Genomic DNA, 14,999 nt, shown 5'->3' with positions numbered 1-14,999 from the left:
AATGTACCTCTATCACGTCTATGTACATGTGTGTGACTTACTCAGGCATGTCTGACTCTTTGCAACCCCATGCACTGTAGTCGGCCAGGATCCTCTGTCCATGGAATCCTCCAGGCAAGAATACTGGAGTGGGGTACTTCTGCCATATTTGCGTCTAAAAAGTAACAGTACTAATAGTTTGGTGGATGGAGTTGAGGCTCAAGGTAAGCCAAGATGCTGAGGACTTCCTCCAAGGACTAGACTGGAAATGATGATGAAGGAGTAGATTTGAAAGATATATGATCTGATAGAAGAAAGAGATATGGCTGATTGATTTTGGATGGCATCAGGTGGTGGAAAGAAGTCATGTATTTAATATCCAAGAGGATTTATTGAGAGCATCCCATGGACCAGGGGCTGTGCTAGTTGACAAGAATGGAAAACAGTAGGGACATGAAAAAAAAAATACAGTCATTCACTTAATAGTCACTCAAGTTTGTGTATTGCTTCGGGCTATCATAAGTTCTAAGAATGAAAAGTCAATTTTGAACAATTTGTAAAAAGCAAACTTGAGAGAGCTTCAGTCAAGAATTAGCCTGAAATATGTAGGATACTTAAAAGTTAAGTAAGTGAAGGAACATCTGAGAATGTTCCAGGTAGAGAAAGAACATGGTCAAAGTCCTGGAGGGAAGGGAGTCAGGACAGTCTAACTTAAGGAAGGTTGTAGTAGGTTCCATGAGAGATAGTGATGCTGTAGGACAGAAGATACAGAGAGAGAAGCAAAGCTAATGACAGTGGTAGAAGAAAATAAAAATTTGAAAAGTGTGTTGTGTTTTGGGCACCTTAAGTGAAGATGTCTGCAAAATATTGGCTTATTTTTCCAGGGCAGGTGGATAGCTCTGTAGATCAGATTCGGGATTCATCAGTGTCCATGTGGTCCTCTGATTCATGACTTAGTGAAGTTGCCAGGGAATGTATGTAGAAACAGAAGGTTCAAGAATGGAATCCCAGTGAGAAACCAATAATTATGAAATAAGTGAAAAAGAGAGTAAAGGGGACTGAAAACAAGTGGTCAGAAAGACTAGAAGGACACAAGAATGTTGTCATGGAAGCCAATGCCAGCAATTTCCACAGAGAAAACACATACTGGGTGAAATGTCCCATAGACTGATCTAATACAATGCCCTATGAAGAATCCATGGCTGGGCAAGCCAGAGGTCAGAGATTACCTCAGCAAACCAAGTTCCGGCTCAAGATATCAGGAAAGCTGTTAAGGAGTGAAAAGAAAGAATGGTCTATACACATTAAAAAAAACAAAAACCAGTTTAATTTCTATAGCTCTTGGTCACCCTTAAATTGTTTTTCCTTATAAATAAAGCCTCCACCACCTATGCTAAAAACTGAGGTCTCAAAGCATACTTCCATAAATGATTAGATGCTCCATGTGGGGCAGTTTTCAGTTTTTAAAACCAGACTGATTTTTAAAAAAAAACAAATCTGGTATAACTTGAGCAAACAATATTTCTGTTTTTGTGATTTCCTTGTGGATCAGATTTGATTTTCAGAAAGGCAAAGGTCACATACTGAGGGGACAGGATACCATCTTATACACACAGCAGATTCCAAGAAAGCATTCTGTGGCGTGGGTGGTTAGACAAATATTCTTCCCTCGGTTCTGGTACTTTCCGCTGGACTTTTGCCTCCTAAGTCTGAACTTGTCTACTGGTGGAAGCAAAGAATGAGGCAGAAACATGTGTCAGCAAGTGTATGCTTATTTCAAAACAGACTAGAATAAGTAGATCTGATGACTTTGTATGAAAAGTAAATGATACTACAAAGTAACTGGTTAACACAAATGTAAATACATTATTTACTGGAAAAAAAATGATACTTCCAAGTGGTAATATATTTTTATAAGAATAGACGTTTAGAAGTATTTTCAAGCTACACTTGCTTCTAAATTGCTATCTTAGTCTAAACGAATGCAAAAGGACACATTTTCCTCCCCTTTACCACCAGATACCAGGCAGGTACACACACACAACCCATCTCCCCTACACAACACAAGAGAAAACCACAGAAACCAAAAGAAAACTGAGAGGCCATACAAAGCTCAGATGATCTTGAAGCTAGTGATGAATGAGTAGGTTTCATTATTTATCTTTGTAATATTTAATTTTGGATAAATAACCCCTGAAAAACTTCACTCACATTCCAAAGAAATCTGTTGTTTAACTCATTGGAACACAGATGACCTTAAGAGTGAAGATATATGGCGTAATTTGATATTCATCAAATTAGAGTACTGAAATGATTTTATTTTAAGCAGTCTCACCTTTGTTCCATATTGACCCTTTAATCTAATTAGGAAATCTTACTATATGCTTTTTTATTTCAGCTTAGCACTCTCCCCCTGCTTCAAAATAGTAAACATGGTGAAAAAACAGCTACCACTCCTAGTGTCTCCTACATTGCAAAAAACATGTAGTGGGTGCTTTACAGACATCCCATTTTACAGGTGAGGAAACTAAGACTCAGAGCTGATGCAACGTGTCCAGGCTCACACAGCTAGTAATTGTAAGAGCAAGGTTTAAAATTCAGGTATTAAGGTCAACTTTCCTTCACACACTGTAATTCACTATTACACCAAGAGTTGAACAGAAGGCAGATTAGAGAAAGGTGGTATCAATGCACCATAAGATATAAATAAATAAATGAATAAATAAATAAATCTAGATAAATAAATAAAACTACTACATACCAAAAAAAAAAATCTGTTAAATATGTGAACCCAAAGCTTCTTATGTGGTTTGAACATTTGTTGTTGCAGCTGAAAATGATTAAATTAGAAATCCCAATCAAGTGTTCACAAAATGATTTTCATCCTGGGATCAGTCTCCACATCACAACCATTTTTCTAACTTTCTTAAGCAATGTATTTTGGCTTGATCACGCTTAGCTGTTGAAGTTGAGCCAGCATGGTTTTACTCTCATCTTCCCTGCTAAACCTCCCTACCTTTCTCTCCAACTTCTATAGACTCTCCTTCTATTCCGCACCCTCTCCTGGATTCCCGCCTCTGCCCTCTTCTCTAATCTATCTGCCAGGTTAAGCCACTAAGGGTGGAGTAAAATACCAGGGTTCACTCTGAACCACCTGGCTGCCCATAAAGGGGGAAAAAAATTGGTGCTTTGCTAAATTAAGCACTACTCAGAGGCATCCCCAGGGTGCCAAGAGTTTTATGATCCCATCAGGCACTCCATGATGTGACATGAACTACTAGATACTAAAAGCAAAGGAGAAAGAAATGCCTTCAAAGGAGCATAAGGAATAATCTCAAACTTGCTATGCTGGTAGCCAGTGAAAAAACTGCAACAACGTAGAGGCTATTCTTTTTGAGAAAAATCTAGGCTAAACTTGAGAATAACAAGAACTGCAAACATTATTTGCAGGCATATCATAACAAACGCCAAGGTGCACAATGTGAAATTACTGCTGGTAATCTGCCCCCACAGGGAGATAGTCATCACCACCAGGAGTGTTACCTTTTGAAGGGCAGAGATCTGAATGCTTGCTGGGTTAGCCAGGAAAAATATCATAGACCCTCCCCGATACTTACTGATCAAAGGAAACTGAAGTTCCCTAAAGGAATCAGGATATGAACTCATATACATGTTTTTGAAATGAGAATACACTCAGATGGTGTACATATAACCCCTGGATAATCCCCCTATGGGCGTCTCAGTCGAGACCACACTCTTTGAGCTCCAAACGAATTTGGAGAAATAAATCTGGCATGGCCAAAGCTCTTGTTCATGGTTTTAGGACTGGAAACCTTGAAATTCCTCACATTTCTTTCAAATCAAGATATTTATATGGCAAGCCCTTTAATCCAACTAAAAGGAGATATTTGGAATGTCTGAGCTCTCCACCCATAATGAAGAGTTATTTTTCAATTAGTCCCATGGATTGAGGAATTTTTTGGCATCTGCCACTAAGTGAGTAAACTCAAAGATGATAAAATAAACTTTACAAGTCAAAAAAAAAAGAAAGAAAATGTTCATTTTAATTAACTTCCGGTGAGACTTAAAAGTCATCCTAAACCACAAAAAGTCAGTTTCCAAAACGTTGCTCTTCTTTATTTTTGCCAGACAGCATGACTCCACTGCCACTTATTAGTGCTGATTTTTTAATGCATTGCATTTTTTTAAGTAACTGATTCATAAACAAAGAGTACAATTCTCAGAAGAGCCAAGGCAATATTAGCATCTTTAAGTTGTTTTCAATTAATTCACCAAAGCTACAAAATGAACATATCTCAATATCAACTGCCAAAAATCTAGGTCAAGTTCATGCTAAATCTTTTTCTCTAAATAGTAGAATAAAATTCACTGTGTTTTCAACTAGAAACAGTCTACAAAACAACTACCTCAAACACCCCTACATCCTTAGATTTGTCCCAATATCCTAAATACAGTACTTCTTTTTTTCCTTTTTCTACACCTCCATCTTTGGTGTATTGTCTTTATTCTTTTTTTAAAAAAAATTTTAACTGGAAACGAAAAATGTTATCTATTTACTGGCATTTTGAGAGAAGCTGCCATTATATTGTCATCACATTAGACTGTTTAATTTTAATTTATTAATTTTTAAACTTTTCTTTCATTATGTGTTTGTTATCAGTGAGGCTTTGGCACTTTGTTTAACCTGTCAAATTTTTGGTAAGTGGAACTTTTAAAAATGATAAAATCATATGTTGGACACACTTTTACTCATATTGAGAAGATCTTGCCCAGACCAGAAATCTTATTAATATGAAAAAAATCTATTCTTCACACATAGAAGTGGCCCAATAAGATGGGAGCTATTGATAATATGTTAACTCAGTTCTTGCCTTTAGCAGAGCTGGCAAAATAAAATGTGTAGAATTTTGACCCCAAGAAAATCAATTCATTAATCTGGCAACGAATCACTCTTCCTGAATGCATCTTGACCTGTGACCCACCAAAGCTCAAAAGCATCAATTCTTCGGTGCTCAGCTTTCTTTGTGGTTCAACTCTCACATCCATAGATGACTACTGGAAAAACCATAGCCTTGACTAGACGGACCTTTGTCAGTAATGTCTCTGCTTTTTAATATGCTGTCTAGGTTGGTCATAGCTTTTCTTCCAAGGAGCAAGCATCTTTTAATTTCTTGGCTGCAGTCACTATCTGCAGGGATTTTGGAGCCCAAGAAAATAAAGTCTGACACTGTTTCCATTGTTTCCCCATTTATTTGCCATGAAATGATGAGACCAGATGCTATGATCTTAGTTTTATGAATGTTGAATTTTAAGCCAGGTTTTTCACTCTCCTATTTCACTTTCATCAAGAGGCTTTTTAGTTCCTCTTCACTTTCTGCCATAAGAGTGGTGTCACCTGTATATCTGAAGTTATTGATATTTCTCCCAGCCATCTTGATTCCAGCCTGTGCTTTATCCAGCCTGGCATTTTGCATGATGCACTCTGCATATAATTTAAATAAGCAGGGTGACAATATACAGCCTTGATGTACTCCTTTCCCAATTTGGAACCAGTCCGTTGTTCCAGGTCCAGTTCTAACTGTTGCCTCTTGACCTACATACAGATTTCTCAGGAGGTAGGTAAAATGATCTTATATTCCCATCTCTTTAAGAATTTTCCACAGTTTGTCATGATCCACACAGTCAAAGGCTTTAGCATAGTCAATGAAGAAGTGGATGTTTTCCTAGAATTCTCTTGCTTTAACTTTTAACTCTAGTAATTTTATTTACTATGCTGCTGCTGCTGCTGTTGCTGCTAGGTCGCTTCAGTCGTGTCCAACTCTGTGCGACCCCATAGACAGCAGCCCACCAGGCTCCCCCGTCCCTGGGATTCTCCAGGCAAGAACACTGGAGTGGGTTGCCATTTCCTTCTCCAATGCATGAAAGTGAAAAGTGAAAGTGAAGTTGCTCAGTCATGTCTGACTCTTAGTGACCCCATGGACTGTAGCCTACCAGGCTCCTCCATCCATGGGACTTTCCAGGCAAGAGTACTGGAGTGGGGTGCCATCGCCTTCTCCGTTATTTACTATACTATGTTATAAAGAATTTACTTGATATAGTTATCTCTGTGTCAAAGTAAAATAATTTTCCAAAAGAAAGTGTTGAAAAAAGGGACATCACATAACCAGTATTACTTTCAAAGAATAGTAGATATATGACATGTGAATCAGATTTATGACATGTGAATCCTAACGGTGGAATTTTTTACATCTTGAAGTTGTTCATTATTCTCTCAGTATTCACCTAATACTTCCAGATGCAGCTAGGAGGCTGTCTGACAGAACACTGGATTGCTCCCATCTTTCCCAAAGATATGGAGGCAAGAAAAATAGTCTTTGGAGGCAAGAAAAAGTCTTTTCTAAAGGCATTTGTTCAATTGTCAGACTTAAGTGACATGATCAGAACTTCACATTTTTAAATGTGCTCTTGAAAAACATAAACTCAATTTTGAAGACTCAGTTTGTCTTAAAGGACATTAAGAAAGCACTTGAAATGACTATTATAATAATTGCCTTTCTTTTACGCTCTTTCCATCTTTAATCATTGATCCTGAATGAGTTTCAGGCAACCAGATTACATTAGCCTCTTGGGCCTCAGAATTGATTCCACTCCTTCATGATTTTTCAGCCCAAGGGTCCTGCACAGTTAAACCAGACCCACCAGGATCTAGAGGAGTCCTTATAAGGTAACTAACAAGGGAGGAATCAACCTCCCTCCAGGGTAGAGAAAACATTTCCCCCTGTCTGTCAGGCATATGGAAACAAAGTATACAACCTCTGGCCATGATTCCATGGAGAGCTGGTGAAATTTATGAAGGAATGAAACCATTTTCCTTCGGTACATGAGCACAATTCAATCTCTGGGCCTATAGGACAAGGAAATCATGGATTTTGGCATATTTGTTTATATTTGACTACTTTAACAAATTCTTAATAAGTCTAATAATTCTTCAGTTAAATTTTATAGTAGTATACAATCATATTATCTCCATTTATGGATAATGTTGCCTCCTCCTTTTGAAATTACTTCAACTGCAAAGTGGGTTACATTTGGTTTGAAGAATGCAAATAGTACTGTGAAATTATTTGTTCTAGTTCTGTGAAAAACACCATTGGTAGTTTGATAGGGATTGCACTGAATCCCTGTTTTGGGTAATATACTCACTTTCACTATATTGATTCTTCCAATCCAAGAACATGGTATATTTGTCCATCTATTTGTCTCTGATTTCTTCCATCAGTGTTTTATAGTTTTTCTATATATAGGTCTTTTGCAGCTTTAGGTAAATTTATTCCTAAGTATTTTATTCTTTCGTTGCAATGGTTGGTGAATGGGATTGTTTCTTTAATTTCTCTTTCCGATTTTACATTGTTAGAGTATAGGAATGCAACAGTTTTCTGTGTATTAATTTTAGATCCTGCATCTTTACTATATTCATCAATTAGCTCTAGTAATTTTCTGGTGGCATCTTTAGGGTCTTCTGTGTAGAGGATCATGTCATCTGCAAACAGTAAAAGTTTAACTTCTTCAGAATGGGAGAAAATAATAGTAAACAAAACAACTAAAAAAGAATTAATCTCCAAAATATACAAGCAGCTCATGCACCTCAATACCAGAAAAAGGAACAACCCAATCAAAAACTGAGCAAAAGACCTAAACAGACATTTCTCCAAAGAAGACATATAGATGGCTAATAAATACGTGAAAAGATGCTCAACATCACTTATTATTAGAGAAATGCAAATCAAAACCACAATGAGGTATCATCTCACACCAGTCAGAATCGTCATCATCAAGAAGTCTACAAATGATAAATGCTGGAGAGGGTGTGAAGAAAGGGAACCCTCTTACACTGTTGGAAATGCAAACTGGCACAGTCATTATGGAGAACAGTTTGGAGATTAGATTCCTTAAAAAACTGGGAATAGAATTGCCATATGACCCTGCAATCCCACTGCTGGGCATACACAGCAAGGAAACCAGAATTGAAAGAGACATATGTACCCCAATGTTCATTATAGCACTATTTACAACAGCTAGGACATGGAAGCAACCTAGATGTACATCAGCAAATGAATAGATATGGAAGTTGAGGTAGATATACACAATGGAATATTACTCAGCTATGAAAAGGAACACATTGGAGTCAGTTCAAATGGGGTGGATGAAGCTGAAGCCTATTATACAGAGTGAAGTAAGTCAGAAAGGGAAAGACAAACAGTGTATAGTAATGTATATATATGGAGTTCAAAAAGATGGTAACGATGATCCTACAAGCAGGACAACAAAAGAGACACAGATGTAAAGAACAGACTTTTGGACCCAGTAGGAGAAGGCAAGGGTGGGATGATTTGAGAGAATAGCACTGAAACATGTATATTACCATATGTAAAATAGATGACCAATACAAGTTCGATGTATGAAGCAGAGCACTCAAAGCCATGTTCTGGGACAACCCAGAGAGAGGGGAGACGGAGGTGGGAGGGGGATTTGGGATGGGGGGACACATGTATACCTGTGACTGATTCATACACATGGACATCACCAGACGGTCAACACCGAAATCAGATTGATTATATTCTTTGCAGCCAAAGATGGAGAAGCTCTATATAGTCAGCAAAAACAAGACCAGGAGCTGACTGTGGCTCAGATCATGAACTCCTTATTGCCAAATTTAGACTTAAATTGAAGAAAGTAGGGAAAACCACTAGACCACTCAGGTATGACCTAAATCAAATCCCTTATGATTATACAGTGGAAGTGAGAAATAGATTTAAGGGACTAGATCTGATAGATAGAGTGCCTGATGAACTATGGACTGAGGTTCGTGACATTGTACAGAAGACAGGGATCTAGACCATCCCCATGGAAAAGAAATGCAAAGAAGCAAAATGGCTGTCTGGGGAGGCCTTACAAATAGCTGTGAAAAGAAGAGAAGTAAAAAGCAAAGAAGAAAAGGAAAGATATAAGCATCTGAATGCAGAGTTCCAAAGAATAGCAAGAAGAGATAAGAAAGCCTTCTTCAGCAATCAATGCAGAGAAATAGAGGAAAAGAACAGAATGGGAAAGACTAGAGATCTCTTCAAGAAAATTAGAGATACCAAGGGAACATTTCATGCAAAGATGGGCTCAATCAAGGACAGAAATGGTATGGACCTAACAGAAGCAGAAGATATTAAGAAGAGGTGGCAAGAATACACAGAAGAACTGTACAAAAAAGAGCTTCACGACCTGGATATTCACGATGGTGTGATCACTCATCTAGAGCCAGACATCCTGGAACGTGAAGTCAAGTGGGCCTTAGAAAGCATCACTACGAACAAAGCTAGTGGAGGTGATGGAATTCCAGTTGAGCTATTTCAAATCCTGAAAGATGATGCTGTGAAAGGGCTGCACTCAATACGCCAGCAATTTGGAAAACTCAGCAGTGGCCACAGGACTGGAAAAGGTCAGTTTTCATTCCAATCACAAAGAAAGGCAACGCCAAAGAATGCTCAAACTACCGCACAATTGCACTCATCTCACATGCTAGTAAAGTAATGCTCAAAATTCTCCAAGCCAGGCTTCAACAATACATGAACTGTGAACTTCCTGGTGTTCAAGCTGGTTTTAGAAAAGGCGAGGAACCAGAGATCAAATTGCCAACATCTACTGGATCATGGAAAAAGCAAGAGAGTTCCAGAAAAACATCTATTTCTGCTTTCTTGACTATGCCAAAGCCTTTGACTGTGTGGATCACAATAAACTGTGGAAAATTCTTCAAGAGATGGGAATACCAGACCACCTGACCTGCCTCTTGAGAAATCTGTATGCAGGTCAGGAAGCAACAGTTAGAACTGGACATGGAACAACAGACTGGTTCCAAATAGGAAAAGGAGTACGTCAAGGCTGGATATTGCCACCCTGCTCATTTCACTTCTATGTCATGAGAAATGCTGGACTGGAAGAAACACAAGCTGGAATCAAGATTGCTGGGAGAAATATCAATAACCTCACATATGCAGATGACACCACTCTTATGGCAGAAAGTGAAGAGGAACTAAAAAGCCTCTTGATGAAAGTGAAAGAGGAGAGTGAAAAAGTTGGCTTAAAGCTCAACATTCAGAAAACGAAGATCATGGCATCCGGTCCCATCACTTCATGGGAAATAGATGGGGAAACAGTGGAAACAGTGTCAGACTTTATTTTTCTGGGCTCCAAAATCACTTCAGATGGTGATTGCAGCCATGAAATTAAAAGACACTTACTTCTTGGAAGGAAAGTTATGACCAACCTATATAGCATGTTCAAAACCAGAGATATTACTTTGCCGACTAAGGTCCGTCTAGTCAAGGCTATGGTTTTTCCTGTGGTCAGGTATGGATGTGAGAGTTGGACTGTGAAGAAGGCTAAGCACTGAAGAATTGATGCTTTTGAACTGTGGTGCTGGAGAAGACTCTTGAGGGTCCCTTGAACTGCAAGGAGATCCAACCAGTCCATTCTGAAGGATATCAGCCCTGGGATTTCTTTGGAAGGAATGATGCTAAAGCTGAAACTCCAGTACTTTGGCCACCTCCTGCAAAGAGTTGACTCATTGGAAAAGACTCTGATGCTGGGAGGGATTAGGGGCAGAAGGAGAAGGGGATGACAGGGGATGAGATGGCTGGATGGCACCACTAACTCAATGGACGTGAGTCTGAGTGAACTCCAGGAGTTGGTGATGGAAACGGAGGTCTGGCATGCTGCGGTTCATGGGGTCACAAAGAGTAGGACATGACTGAGTGACTGAACTGAACTGAACTGATGTCAAAAACCATCACAATATTGTAAACCAATTATCATTCAGTTAAAATAAATTAATTAAAATTTTTTTTCTTTAAAAGAGTACTGAACTTTTCAAGCAGTTTTGAGATGCATGGATTTGAAAACAAAATGCTAAAAGTAGAAGAGCCAAGGAACCATTGCAGTGGTTTAAGTGCAATGCGGTAATGCATGAAATAGACGACTGCCTCAAAAAATATGGACAGAAAGAGAACTAGCTTAAGAAAATTTTAGATTTTAAAAAATTGCTGGGTAGCAAAGATGAGTAGGCAAAACTCCACTGTTTTTAACATGTACTTTGAACAGTAACTAATGAACAGTAAGCATAGTTGCTATATTTTTATAGATTCTAAAATGGATTACAAACTAGAAATCTAAAAAGAGGATTTAAAAAGTAAATAAATCTGGTTTTTTAGTTTATAAACAGTACAAATCAGACCAAGAGAAATAAGCAATTTTTGTACAAAGATTTCACACTAGATGAAGCAACTAAAAATACACTGCATGTAGAAATGATTCCCTAAAACCATGCTGAGAGATTTTTGACACTAAAATTTCCTAAAAAACGACTTCCCTGGTGGCTCAGACGGTAAAGTGTCTGTCTACAATGTGAGAGACCCGGGTTCGATCCCCGGGCTGGGAAGATCCCCTGAAGAAGGAAATGGCAATCCACTCCAAGACTACTGCCTGGAAAATCCCATGGACAGAGGAGCCTGGTAGGCTACAGCCCATGGGATCACAAAGAGTCGGACACAACTGAGCGACTTCACTTTCACTTTCTTTTCCTAAAAATGATTACAACTTACAAAATCTTTACTACTATTTCAGTTTATAATCACAATCCATCCTTTATTTTCTTTCTTTTTAAAAAAATATAATTTTATTTCTTAATTTTTGACTGAGACGGGTCTTCATTGCGACAAGTGGCTTTTCTCTAGCTGTGAGCAGGGGCTGCTCTATAGTTGCGGGGCCCAGGCTTCTCGTTGTGGTGGCTTCTCTCGCGATGGAGCATGGGCTCTGGGGCACCTGGGTTCAGTAGGTGCAGCTCATGCACACTAGAGCACAGGCTCAGTAGCTGTGGTGCACAGGTTAGTTGCTCTGTGGCATGTAGGACCTTCCCAGATCAGGGCTCTAACCCCTATTTCCTGCATTGGCGGGCAAATTCTTGATCACTGAGCCACCAGGGAAGCTCTCATCCTTTATTTGCTTGCAAATCTCATTCTACCAAGCCTGAGCCATCAGTGGCCTCCACGTGCAAACACGCTGTTTCACCCTTGCATGTCCACCCATCATTCATCTTTCCATTTGTGTGCATATGGTGAAACCCTACTTAGCCTTCAAAGCAATCTGTGGCCCTTTCCTTGAAGCAGGCGGATGAAGAGGCAGAGGAGATGAAATTGTGGTGGAGGCAGCAAGCCACTAGAAAGGAAAAACTTCAGTTACTTCGACCTTCCTGGCACAGGGGTAAAGAAGACCAGGGAGCATGCTGTGCTGGCAGCTCTCTGTCGTGTGGGCCTCCAGAGATAGTCATCATCTCAGTCCTCAAAGTATATTTTCCTGTTCATGCTGGTGCAGCTGCTCTGTCTCCATCGCCAAAAACAAAATAAAAATTGTTCCTCGTGCCCTTCCTGTTACTCCCGCCCACCTACAAATCTTTCCCATCCTTGGCCTAACTCACTTCCCTTATTCAAAGGAGGAAAAACTGGCTTTTTGTTGCCTGCAAAACAATACAAGTTGCAATCCATTTTTTGCCTCTGGTCTCAACGTTACTGATTATTCTCCTGGCCAAGTAAAAACTTTAAAGAAAACGAATGAAAATTTTATGAGAAAAGTTTAAAATAAAATGAAGTAAATCACAAGTAGTTTTATGACATGATGCCACTAAGGTATTTCAGCATTATCTCTGTTGTGAAAAAATGAAGCTATTGAAAATTTTAGTAACTTGCTCTTGGTAGAATATTTACTTTAGTAAAGTGAAGGTGGTTTTAATGGATTTGACTCAAATTCCCTTCTGTTGCATTGACTAAAATACTGTTGTGAGTTTAGTATAAATAAGGCTGCTGTTACAAGTATAATTTTCCAAGCTACTTCCCCCCACTTTCTATTCCATTTTGTTTTTCTAACTATCCTGCTCCTTTCAAATGGTCAGGGTGTCATTAAGAGAAGTGGGTCACTAAGGAGAGAAGAGAAAGAAGGTCTAGACAACGTTGATGAACAACAAAAACAAGTTTTATGTCCCCTTTTTAAGCTCAAAAATCATTATCACGTGAGAAACCGATGTCTGTTGCTAATAATCTTATCCCAGACTCTGATCTAACTTTGAAAATGCAAGAACAAAGCACACGCTGCTTCTATCCTTGTTTGCTTACCCCATTCACTCTGACATCTGCAAAAAGAATGGATTATGAAATAAGTTTCTTGGGCATAGTTTCTGAGAAGTATTTTTTCCCTTTTTTTAGTTTCAGGACCTCAGTCTTGGGTAACTTCTGTGAGACCAGGCTCCCAGATGTAGCAGTTGATCCGACTGATTTTGGTTGTCTCTGAAGTGGTCCCAATGCCCCTTCTCACCGATTCTATCTGGCAGCTTCTTCTTAATACACTCAGTCATTTAAAGGAGGTGACCACAAAATGCCCCAGTCGTTCATAAATCTGTTCAACAAACATTTATTGATGGTGTGTGATGTTAGCGACATGAAAGTGACGACTCTATGGTCAACTAAGAGTGAACTTATTACATCTGCTGGACTCAATCCCTTAGCTCCCCCGATGGGGAGGGTTGGGTTCAAGTAGGGAGTGAGGGGAGACAAATTCACAGACATGCTCAGTTTCACAATGGAGAGTTAAAGCCTGACAGTGTCCATTCCTGTTGTCCCACTGTGCCAAAGTCACAAGAGCAACCGAGAATAATGATCTCACTTATACAACTGCCTCCCAGAACGAGTCAAGGAAGAGCACGCTTTTGCTATTACATAGGAGAAGCAATTTACATATATATATACATATACAATTGTAATATATATAATTTACACATATATACTATTTATCTAATATGTATACCATATGTAATAGACATATATTAATCTCATCTCTGCTACCAATCAGTCTTTCTGTTCTCCTGTTCCCTGAACAGCTAAGTATTACCATTAGCAAAAAGCTCTCACTGATGAAGCAAATACCCAGAATGGGTTTACTTTCTATTAGGCCAGGTATTTCTAATGCATCAATTCACTTATTCATTCATTAACTCACTAAACATCAAACAACTAACATATACGAACTCACCATTTCTCTCCTCTGTGTTCATCCTGAACACAAACCTGAAGCAAACCTGTACACTAGTGTTTAAAATTCAGTGAGCTTAAGAACTCGAATTAGAGAGTATGTGAGGCACGAAGGATGGTAGTGGCACATCAAAAATGATGTCATCAGTGCTGTGTGGTTGACAAAAGGGATGAGATTTAAAATCTGAGATGGATATCTGCTGAGTTCCCCATCAAGTCAGACTGATCTGCTTTGAATAGGTTTTACATTATTCCTTTCTCCACACTCACCCTGATATTATACTTAGTGATGTCATCTAAGTGGTTGCCACTCTATCCATCTTTCTTTCAATCCATCTTGAGTATAAATACAAGTTTGTACTCTTGCATTATTAATACTTTTTGTTCAAGGTCCCCAGCCCCCTTAAACATAATTTGACTATAGAAATAAGACTAAACGCCTGACATTCAAAGCTACTACTATCAATCTAGTTCTCTCTTTTTGTTATAGTCTGTATCATAATATAGAAGACTGTGTCATAAATATATATCCATTCAGAATGTTACAAAGCAACAGCTGTATAACCACAAGATAAAATAATAAGATATTAAAGCACCCCAAGTCTCCCCACATCCTCAGTTGACATCTCCTCCCTTACAGTTCTTCCCTCCTTTCTAGAGGCAGCTGCTATACTATCTCCTCACTGACTGTGATCTTGCCTTTTGTGGAAGACACTTTTGATGCCTTATGTCACAATTCCTCAGCTGAGTTTGACTGCAGCCTCAGTTCTGTTGGCCAGTTAGGCAACCTCAGATTTATGCTGACATAGCTGCACCCAAAGTGCTTGCTTGTGTCTTTCAGCTTTTCTGCCCCAAGACCTTTTCCACTTAATACACAGC

Source organism: Oryx dammah, unplaced genomic scaffold, assembly GCF_014754425.2.
Source record: "Oryx dammah isolate SB20612 unplaced genomic scaffold, SCBI_Odam_1.1 HiC_scaffold_18, whole genome shotgun sequence".
Classification (NCBI taxonomy): domain Eukaryota; kingdom Metazoa; phylum Chordata; class Mammalia; order Artiodactyla; family Bovidae; genus Oryx; species Oryx dammah.
Note: the sequence above shows the minus strand (reverse complement) of the source record.